Raw genomic sequence first — 12245 nt, forward strand, 5'->3', positions numbered from 1 at the left:
GCACGACAATTCACAAGCTAAATGATAATACTTTATACGAACATTTACATAGAAAGGAACAGAGCACATGGTAGAAGCATAATGTTTGCATGTAACGCAGTGGTGGACGGTTGTGTGCATGTACACTTAGTAACGAGCTCACTACAGTGTCCTAAAAGCCAATTTTACGTGTCTGTAGGGCAGCGCTGCCCGCTGGCCTACAGCATGGTCCAGCAGGTCTTTAAAATGAGACAGAGATGAGACTGAATCAAGTCAGAGATCACATCATTACGCACGGCAAAATCATTTGCTCGCACCTGCGCAGCCAGGCTGATTAACCCCACCCCTCTCCCTATACCGCGCTGAATTGGAGGCCCTGTGTACTCAGGCTGCTCTGCTCACCTGCTGTCATTGTTGTGGGAGCAAGCACTACGGGCAGCAGCGCTCACAATTCAGTTTGAGTGATGATTTCAGGATGGTGTACACCTCATGGATCCCTTTCGAAGGTGACGGGCAGTAGGGCTCATAATTTAGAGCCAGTGTTGATTGCCAGGATGGTGTACACCTTATGGATCCCTTTTTTTTAATTGTGCTTTGTGATATGCAAGGTGCATGCGGCCATATCACCAGAGGCAGTGTGGAAGAAGAGGGACGTGTGGCGTTGTGGTTATCCTATTTATATGTACGCAAAGTGGGCTGGGCTTGCGTACGCCAGGTCAGCGTAGGGGTATGAATAATTATTCTGGGTTCTTGGGCGTTGATCAGTTCCTGCCTGGCCAGAAAGTGTACTTATGTGTGTTTGTTTTGTAGTTTTGACCTCGCAGAGTGTGCAATTTACATTAGTGTAGCATGTGTCGGACGGGCGGCAACTATCGCTAATGAGATGGGGTTTGAAAAGATTGAATGGCGAACATCACATGTCGTTGTCAAAGTTGTGGATATGCGCAGACAAGCATGTCAATGGTGTGCGGTATTATTGAAAGTGTTGCTTTCGCGAAGCGTACATATGTGAATTTGCTCGGATGGAGGGAGGATCAGCAGTGAGGCTACGTCATATACAGTGATAACACTCATTACAGTCAAGCAATGCATGTCAAATGTGAATCTGAAAGTCTCACATATAACACACTACTATATTGGTAAAGCCTGACAACAGAGCATACAGCAATAGAAATCCACAAATTGCTGTTTACTGTTTGTCACATGTGATCTAGTATATGCACTCTGGCGGCGGCTCCTGATACTTAGAGCCACGAATACCCAGGCCGAAAGGGAGCACAATAATGTGCACACACCAGGGTCATCATGTAACACATATTTGTTTTTTGATGGAACGTTTGAGATGCATGGCAATCACTGTTGGCAGGCTAATGTACAGACCATGAATATTGATCAATTTGATCATTGCATGTGTGTAGTATAAGATATGTATATACAGGAAAACACTTTTCAAAAATACTTTCTAAGCTGAAGAGGTATCTCTCATCAAACGCTGTAGAGAGAATGAGTAAAATGGGTGGGGTCATCCAACTGTTACAATGGGAAATGTTATGAAGCAATCAAATGCTTTTTTTTAAGGTCACATTGCAATCGCACACCGAGCGCAAGGAGGCCGCACCCGAAATGATTTTGACAAAATATATTTATGATAATGTAGGCTTATTACAGTTAGAAATATATAAATATTTAAAATATTTTAGATTATCGCTTGCTCTCATTTACTGTTCAAAGTTATTTAGATATACATTTGAGACAAAAAAAAATGAGGGAATGGCGTCCCCGGCGTGACACTATACGTCTGTGACGTAACACAGGGCGTGGCAGCGTGTACTCATCGCATAAGCAACGCGCAACCCCATACGAACATAACGTAACACATGACTTGGTACTGTGTACCTGTCGGATACCAAAGTAGCAGCTGGAGTGACTTCATGCGTATATGTTGTTATGAGGGACGCGGTGCCACGAAGTCGTCGGTTATGAAATGCGCATCATTTACGAGTTTAGCAATATGGCGGATAGGATTTGCGTGGTGATGGAGCTTGGTACACTACTGGTATGGGAGTGGCTTTTCTCCCCCCCCAAAAATATAGAGAGATATTTTTGGGTAATGATATAAAACATTCCATAATTTTTAAAGGTAAGAGAGAAGTGTGGCTCACGGTGTAGAGCAGGCAGACCCGGAAGCTGAGGTCAGACCCGGGACCAGGGTTCAATTCCTGACGCGGCAGGGTCTTGAGCTCAAATGTCCACGGACTCGATAATTCTCGCTTCGGTGCCTGCTCTAATCATGGGTTCTCACTCTGCAACTCTGGGCATTAAGCTTGCTTAATCTCCACAACGCCCCCCCTGCGGCGGGATGCCTGGCTTTCACCTTGGGGATGCCCTGTAGGGGCTATCTCACAGGGAAAAGCCAGGACGGGTTCCCAATGCAAGCGCCGGGAAACCTCTGGGTAGCTGTGCGCTCAATAAATGCAATAATAATAATAATAATAATAATAATAAAAAAAAAGAAGTATAACAGATTTCAAAAATAGTTTAAAAAATAATAGAAAAAATATAGGTTTTATAAACACTCAAATATGAAATTAACATTTAAAAAACCTATGAAATTCACTGAAAAAAACATAGGTTTTACAGACATTATAGTTAGGAATTAGCATTTAAAAAACCTTAGAAAGTAACAAAACAAACATAGGTTTCAGGGACGTTATAGTTAGTTGAACATTTGACTCTTATAAAACCAGAGAAATTCGCCTGTTATAGTTAGTTGAGCTAACTATAACTCGCGCGCCCGCAATGCACTGCTGATGATGTCACATATTACATCACTCATGACATGGTCAGTGACATCACTGATGACATCACTGCAACCACGTTGTTCTCTGCATACTCTTCTTTAATTGGCCTCTGGTGTGCCTCACAATGATGTTTTTATCCACAAGGTACGCTGGGCCACGTAGTTCCTATTTATGCAAATTCATACCCTCAGGTGGGTTTGTTGGCCGATGGACAGTTCAGGACATAATTAAACCCTTCAGTGGGTCTTCTGAATGGGACTTCGCCTGCTTCAATTAATGCACAATCCGTGCCTGCAAAACAAGAGGAATTGTTCCCTCCATGCAGAGCTGTTTTCTTTCCTCGGGCGGTGTGATCAACTCCACGGCCTGGAACCGCCCTACTTACATGTACTCTCCCAAAGTTTCCCAGTTGCGGGGACACACTCCACTTCAGGTATGTAAACATACTTTATTTAAGCAAAGCAGGAGGCTTCTCATGCCAACTTTAAAAGTCCTTCATCCTGACGCGTTTCCGAAGCATTTTCGATTCTTCATGAGAGGCTAGCATCTGCAAAATACTTGTAACTGCAACCACGTTGTTTTCTACATACTCTTCTTTAATTGGCCTCTGGTGTGCCTCACAATGATGTTTTCATCCACAAGGTACGCTGGGACAGGTAGTTCCTATTTATGAAAATTCATACCCTCAGGTGGGTTTGTTTGCCGATGCACAGGTCAGGACATAATTAAACCCTTCAGTGGGTCTTCCGAATGGGACTTCGCCTGCTTAAATTAATGCACCATCCCTGTCTGCAAAACAAGAGGAATTGTTCCCTCCATGCAGACCCGTTTTCTTTCCTCGGGTGGTGCTATCAACTCCACGGCCTGGAACTACTGTGTTTATATGTACTCTCCCATAGTTGCCCAAGTTCGAGGACGCTCTCCACTTCAGGTATGTAAACATACTTTATTTAAGCAAAGCAGGCGGCTCCTCATTCCAACTTTAAAAGTCCTTCAGCCTGACGCGTTTCTGAAGCATTTTCGCTTCGTCATCAGAGGCTAGCATTGGCAAAACACTTGTAACTGCAACCACGTTGTTCTCTGCATACTCTTCTTTAATTGGCCTCTGGTGTGCCTCACAATGATGTTTTTATCCACAAAGTACGCTGGGAAACATAGTTCCTATTTATGCAAATTCAACCCTCCGGTGGGTTTGTTTGCAGATGCACAGTTCAGGACATAATTAAACCTTCAGTGGGTTTTCCGAATGGGACATCGCCTGCTTAAATGAATGCTCCATCCATGCCTGCAAAACAAGAGGAATTGTTCCCTCTATGCGGACCAGATTTTTTTCCTCGGGCGGTGCGATCAACTCCACGGCCTGGAACCGCCATGCTTACATGTACTCTCCCAAAGTTGCCAAGTTGCGAGGAAGCACTCCACTTCAGGTAAGTAAACATACTTTATTTAACCGCATCGCTGCGGCGGTTATTTTTCCGCTACACGGCTTTTTTCTAAAAGCCGAGTTAGATGACAAGCTCAGCTCGTCATCCGCACACGCCCCCAGTGGCTGATGACGAGCTGAGCTCGTCATCAGCATCGAAGGGGTTAAGCAAAGCAGGCAGCTTCTCATTCCAACTTTAAAAGTCCTTCAGCCTGACGCGTTTCTGAAGCATTTTTGCTTCTTCATCAGAGGCTAGCATATATGCACAAAACCCCTACAGTCACGAAAGGTAGAGACCACACAGGGGATTTCTTCGGAAACGCTTTATTGAAACAGCTTGTGGCATGATGCATTTCGGCTGCCTTCAGCCTTTTTCAGATGCCACTGTGAATCAAGGTGCTGCCCCACCTGTGTCCTCAAATAGTCCGGCGCCCTCCCATTAGCGGGAGCTTTGGCAATCCCCCATCACATGACCAGACATCAGCGGGAGTACTGGGAGTATTGCAACTCCCATAGATCACCTTACTGGGACTGGTGCTGCGTGGGGATAGACTCAATGATATCAGTCCAGATGAATGCTTGCTGGGCAGGACTGAACGCAGAGTGCCCGGTCTTAAAATTGTCCTTAATCACAGAAAACCGCTTCTTTCAGTCTCCATTACATCCTAGCCTCAAAAATAAGTATCTGCCGGGCCATGAACAGGAGAACAATGTGTCCTGTTCCTTGTGAAGTCACGAGCTGTAAACACAGCAGCCCTTGCATAGCTCACTCGTAGAGGCCGGCTGAGGTAAATCCAATACCTAGGAAAACAGAACACTGCAGCCGCAGAAACCAGTAGTATCTCAGCCAACTTCCAGGATGGGGCCTCTAAACACGCCTCTGGCCGGATTGAAAATATGCACAGAACCCCTCCAGTCACGAAAGGTAGAGGCCACGCAGGGGATTTCTTCGGAAACTCTTTATTGAAACAGCTTGTGGCATGATGCATTTAGGCTGCCTTCAGCCTTCTTCGGATGCCGACAGAAAGAATTGTGACTTGGCATCGATACATCGATGATCTTTCCCTAATTTTTAAGGGCTCCCCTGATCAGGCATCAGAATACATAGAAATCTGAATAATGTAAATTTAAAATTCTCTGGAGAAGTAAGTACTGAACATGTAAATTACTTAGATCTCAGTGTGTTTGTAATAGAAGGTAAATTGCACACTAAATTGTACCTTAAATCAACTGCAGGTAATGATGTCTTACATTCTTCAAGTAGTCACCCAAAGAAATTAATTGAAAGTATTCCATATGGGGAACTACTACGTATAAAAAGAAACAACACAAGAGACATTGACTTTGAAGTTTCTGCACAAGAAAGCTTACATCGCTTTCGACAGAGGGGCTATAGTGAAGAGGTCCTTATGAAAGCACTCAACAAGGTCAAAAGTAAAGACAGGAAGGATCTTCTGGATAACCAAAAGAAAGATAGAAAAGGGGAAAATCAATTTAGGATGATTACTACTTTTTCAAAAGATGCGGGTCATTTGTAACGTATCTTGAAAAAGAATGGGCCAACCCTTCTATCTGATACAGTGATAGGAGAGGATTTACCTCCTAATCCCCTAGTTACTTACAGGAAAGCGAGGTCCCTACGTGATACTATGGTTCACAGCTTTGAAAAACCAGTTGACAAGAAATCTCCATTTAGAGCATTGAATGGTTTTTACCCTTGTGGAAAATGCAAGGCATGTAAGAAGAGCAAACGAGTACTGATATACCATATCCCGGGCTTAAGAACTGAAAAGAAAATTAAAACATTCCTCACTTGCACCACCCCATATACAGTGTATTGCTTAACTTGTCCATGCAGGCTCCGATATATAGGGAGCACTAACCATCCCGCTAAAATGCGAATTCTCGAACATATGAGAGCAATCTCTAATGCAGATGAATCTTATCCAGTTGCAAGACACTTCAGTCAACATCACAAACGCGACAGGGACTTGTTGACATATTACTGTATCGATCAAGTTCCTATCCATCCCAGAGGGGGATAGGATTCAAAGACTTAGACGTCTTGAATCAAGATATATCATTGATTTGCAAAGTAAATCGCCTCAGGGTTTAAACAGTAGTGAAGAACTAGCTGTACACCTGGGTGACTAGAATGTTCACTGTTTGATAGTTCTGTATAAGTCTGTATTCATGAATAGTCCTTGATTATGTTTTTTTTTTCCCACCTAACTTGAATCCATTTTATAACATATGAAATATGTATGGTTTATTGTAAATATGCGATTCTCCCGGAAAAGATATAGCAGGTGGCTGTCTTCGGTCACTACATGAATTTCAAATGTATATATTATGCGAATTTGCATCAATTTTGTGGCAAACAATGAAATTGCCAATACAGGGCTTGATGGAATAATGTGTTTGATTTACACACATTGTAAATTAGAACAGCCATATCAGTTCTCAGATTTATGAGAAATCAGTATATACACTATGGTGAAGTAACACATAGGTACTGACATTTAAATATGGTGGAATCACGGCTCATGTAAAATGGAGATGTGCCGTTTTTGTCCGTCTATTGTTTCAATTGCCCTAGTGATGGTGCGAAATATACTTAAAAAACAATAGTGATGCTGGCGTTTTGTGCTAGAAACATCTAGGATGGCAATCGCCGAAACGCGTCTGTTGTGCGTCCTGAGTTCTTGATAACAAAAACTTTATTGGAACTCCCCCCGCGAGTGCTGTCATCTGTGTGGAAGGGTACGATTACCCGATAGCAGTGTGGAGCGAGTATATATATATATATATATATATATATATATATATATATATATATATATATATATATATATATATATATATATATATATATATATATATTCGCTCCACACTGCTATCGGGTAATCGTACCCTTCCACACAGATGACAGCGAGTATATATATATATATATATATGTATTTTTATATATATATTTTTATATATATATATATTTATATATATATAAATATATATACTCGCTCCACACTGCTATCGGGTAATCGTACCCTTCCACACAGATGACAGCACTCGCGGGGGGATATATATATATATGCCGATGGCGAGGGTAAAATAAAGCCACTTTGGATATAACATCTTGGTGTTGTGGAGATCTGTACCTGAGGGACGTGTGGGGAGCCACATCGCAGGACTTTGTTATATATATATATATATATATATATATATATATATATATATATATATATGTATGTATATATATATATATATATATATATATATATATATATATATCCAGCCAAGCAAGTCGCTTAGAACCCTGCCGCTTTGAAAGGCGGGCCTCAGATGGGATAGCGAATCCCAATAAATCAATCCGAAATCTTCTCCGTATGAAAGAAAAGCAATCCGGGCCACCTGCTAGGTTTTTCCTGCGAAACTAGTCGAGAAAGCCAATAAACACCTTTGCACTTCAAAGTGGCCCGGATTGCTTTTCTTTCATACGGAGAAGATTTCGGATTGATATATATATATATATATATATATATATATATATATATATATATAAGCAACCTCCGTCTCCTTTGCGCAATCGTCCTCCCACGACAAGGCCTTGCGGACACAGACACGGACCAGGTAATCAGGATGCTTTTATTTTTTATTCAGCTGTCGCCATAACGTCTCGCCACAAAGCCTTGTTCACATGACAGCGCAACAACATTTGCAGTGAATATTTAAAGTGCACAGTGCTACCTCATGATTCGGTCATCATTTTCATGAATATAGAAGAAAGACTAACATTAATTCCTAAACATGTCAGTTACCAGAATCGGTGCAAGATACAATTACACGTATAAATATTTTATATTCGTATAAAATCATGCTTAAAACACCATATATGATTTAAAAAGATATAACAGGTTAAATCCCAATATGGTTTTTGACATTGAGAATATTCAAAATAGTGGGTTAAATCCTGTTGCAATTTCATTTTGATATATGATGACCCTTATCCCTCCAACTAAATAAAACAAAATGTGTAAATGTGCAATAAAGTGCATTTCCGTGCTATTAAAAAATGTGTAACTTAATACAACTGGATAGGACTAAGCCCAGACCCTTCCATCATTTACTACGTTACTGCTTATAGCGGCCTCTCCCTCTGCAGTATGTACTACTTATGTCCTTGTAGTTCACAATTGGTCCTCAAAACAGTTATGCATAATAGTGTTCATTATTTAACAGAGGTGGAAAATTTAAGATCATATATAGATTATTTCTGTACACTGGTTACTTTCTTCTATGGACTATAGCCTCTTACGTTTTACCATGCTGAATATTTCTGATTTACTGGGCTTGGGGATGATAAGCTCCAATAGGGTGGTTCCAACCAACTATATATTTTCCTTTCATGAAACAACAAAACATGGACTCAGGTTTGATGGTAGAGCAATTATTGATGTTAAGCTATTAATTTCAGCTCTTCATTAGCGGAATGCATATTGAATTTGACAATATTGTGCCGTTGAAACAATAAATACTAACATCTCAAAAAAAATATATATAAATATCTAAATAAGAGATAATAACTTCATTAATTTACATCAATATATACATTTTATACATCCCTGTAGTAACCGAATCCCTACTGATGTTGATTAATAATCATATTTATCTTAATGTAAACATGTGTACAAATCCTCAGTGAGGAGCGAGTATATATATATATATATATATATATATATATATATATATATATATATATATATGAGGTATGTAAAGCTCCGAATGTCTGCAAGTACAGCAGGTGAAGCCACACAAACAAACAGGAACCAGCAAGACCCTGGATGGTGCAATATTTTTGTTTATTTAAGTTTAAAGCCCAGCACCAGTCCGCCATGACGCGTTTCGGCTAGAGATAGCCTTGATCACATGACGACGTCATGGGGGCTGACCACCCATTTAAAGTGCAACAGTGTCATCACATGACATAGAAAGGGAAAAAATACTGTTTCCTATTTTTTCACAAAGTTGATAACTGCATAAATGCCGGTATTGCACAGAGAATACAAATCGGTCATGGGTGGTTAAAATATCTGTAAAATACATATTCCAAACCTGAATGTAAAACCTCAGTGACCAAATAACATTGTGTAAATTGATGGCAACACTATTTAAATATACAGTTAAAACCTATGAAATGAGTTTAAATGTTAAAACCTATAAATATTCACATATAAATATTGCCATTTAAAATCCATCAGATCAAAGCACCCTCCGTATGTCGAATAGGGCAACAGAGGATAAATGCAAAAGGATAACAAATAATCCTGATTGTCGCACATTCATGTCTGATCAAAGGAAATAATGCCCAAGAGGGCTATACACTAGCACTGAGGTAAAAGGTGAAATTGAATCTGTGCAAATACGCGTAATTAGTGCAAGCATGTCATGATGGCAATAAAGTGCTACCAGAGAAAAGTGCAAAATTGTTAAATCAATAAAAATAAGAAAACAGTTACGAATAGGTCAGGAGGGGTCCATGATGCATGTTAGAGTTTCATTTCCCTGGCCTAAACTCAAGTTTACAGAACAATCACAGTACTGATGAGAAAGTGCAATGTGCATGTCACAGAGTGAGCAGATACTATAGATAGGTGTGGCAGTCCTCCCCAGTGTTGAGCCCTTGCGGTGTCTTGGTATCTAGTAATATAATGTAACGGGTCTCTAGCTTTCGCAACAGGGACTCTCTGTCACCTCCCCTCCTCTGTGGGGGAACACAATGTATCACAAAATACTTTAGCAAGGAAGCATCTTCTCCATGAGTCTTCTCAAAATGCCTGGCTACAGGATATGAGGGACCTGCGTTGATGATCGCTCGCAGATGCTGTAGAATGCGTTTGTGGACTTGTGGCCTCGTACTGCCCACATATCTTAGCCCGCAAGGGCATTCTAGAACATAAACTGCAAATTCAGATTTGCAGTTTAGTTTTTGCTTGATTTTAATGGGAAACAGGGAAAGTGGCGTGCTCACCTCAGACTTGCTGGTGCCATTTTTGCATGCTTTACAAGTAAAACATTTCAGGAAGCCCCTGCTTTCGTCTAACCAAGATCCCATGACCGCCTCTGGGCTGCTAGAGACCAAGCTTTCTTGCATTGACCGGGCTTTCCGATAAGTTATACTAGGGCGTTTGGGCATGACAGGGCCAAAGACAGGATCACTAGAAATGAGGGACCAATTGTCCTTGATTATTTTATGAATACTTTTGTGTTTATTACTGTATCCAATAATCAACCTTGTCTCCTCACAGGATCTATTAGCGGGAGACTCAACCTGTTTAACTCCTGAGCCCAGGAGTACTGTCCTGTCCATTCTGTTGGCTCTCTGTATGGCACTGTCTATAGTTTCTGGTTTGTAATCCCTTTGGAGGAATCGGGCCCTACATTGGGATTGTGCCAGCCGGCATTGTTCCTCCCTGCTGCAAATTCTCCTGACACGGAGCATCTCCCCATAGGGGATACTCCGTTTCAGGTGTGCTGGATGGTGACTACCAGCATGCAGTAGTGTGTTACCCGCTGTGGGCTTGCGGTACAACTTAGTATGGAGGCTACCATCCTGGACGAAGATTTCCACATCCAGGAACACAATGGATTGAGTGCTGACGCTGCTGGTGAACTGAATATTGAGATTGTTAACGTTCAGTTCTTTTATAAAATCCGTCACTTCAGTCTCGGTGCCATCCCATATAAAAAACAGATCGTCAATGTACCTTAACCAGAGTTTCACTTTGGTGTTCATTGTGGCAGCATAATCAGTCATGAGGACCTGCTCCTCCCAGTACCCCATGTGCAGGCAGGCGTAACTGGGTGAGAAGCAGGCCCCCATTGCCACTCCCCTGGTCTGTAAAAATAGTTGCTTGGCAAACAAGAAGACATTATTCTCTAAGCATACAGAGATCATATCTAACAACATTTTCGAATGTTCCTTGAAGCATCCCTCTCTTTTCCCAAGAAAATGTTGAGTGGCTTTGAGTCCATCTTGATGGAATATACTGGTGTATAATGAGGTAACATCCATAGACACCAAGATGTAGTTTGAATTCCATCTAAAATAAATAAGTCTCCTTAGTAAGTCACTTGTATCCAAAATAAAGGATGGCAGCCCTTTTACAAACTCTTGTAGAAAAAAGTCGATGTATTTGCTCATATTTTGCAACAGGCTGTTACAGGCTGAGATGATAGGCCTGCCCGGTGGCTGCTGGTAATTTTTATGCACCTTTGGGATGAAATAGATTACCGGGGTGACTGGGTAATCCTTTTTCACGAATCTGAACTCATCCATAGTCAGCAGGCCTTTGCTCCTCCAAGCTGAGAGTTTGGAGTAGATTTCATTCCTGGCCGTATGGGCATCCTGCATAGTAATACGCTTGTAACAGTCCCTGTCATTGAGCTGTTTAAGAGCTTCTTCCAAATACATCTTACGCGGCCATAAGACCACGTTGCCACCTTTATCAGATTGTCTTACCACCAAATGTTTGTTTGCTTTAAGCTTCTTCATAAGTTTATGGTACTCACTGTCCCTATAGTTGCAGCGCTTAATTGCATGAGCATTTTTGATCTGTTATTCCTTCAATTGTGTGGTTACTCGGTCGTGAAATATATCCACATTGTCCTTAATCATCAGGGGCAGAATTTTGATTTGGGTTTGAAAGGTGTGGGACACAGTACAGGAAATGGTTCACCTCCAAGCGCTGCCTGATTATCTGTTTGAGAAGGGATCTCCTCCTCCTGAAGCTCCAAAAATTCTTGCGTCAAAGCTGCTCCCACACTGGCCACTTCACTGATTTCACTGGATTCATTGTGGGCAATGGCAGCATCCAGAGTCCCACTAGATGTATTTGAGTTCATTGTTTTGCGTAAAGCATGGTATTTACGCAGTTTTAATTTTCGCACATATTTGAACACATCTATCTTGGTTGTGGCATAGTCAAAATCGCCACGAGGACTGTATGTTAATCCTAACGCTAAATAGATGTTTCCTTTGGAGT

Source organism: Lissotriton vulgaris, chromosome 3_1 (genome assembly GCF_964263255.1).
Source record: "Lissotriton vulgaris chromosome 3_1, aLisVul1.2, whole genome shotgun sequence".
In the NCBI taxonomy this organism is placed as follows: Eukaryota; Metazoa; Chordata; class Amphibia; order Caudata; family Salamandridae; genus Lissotriton; species Lissotriton vulgaris.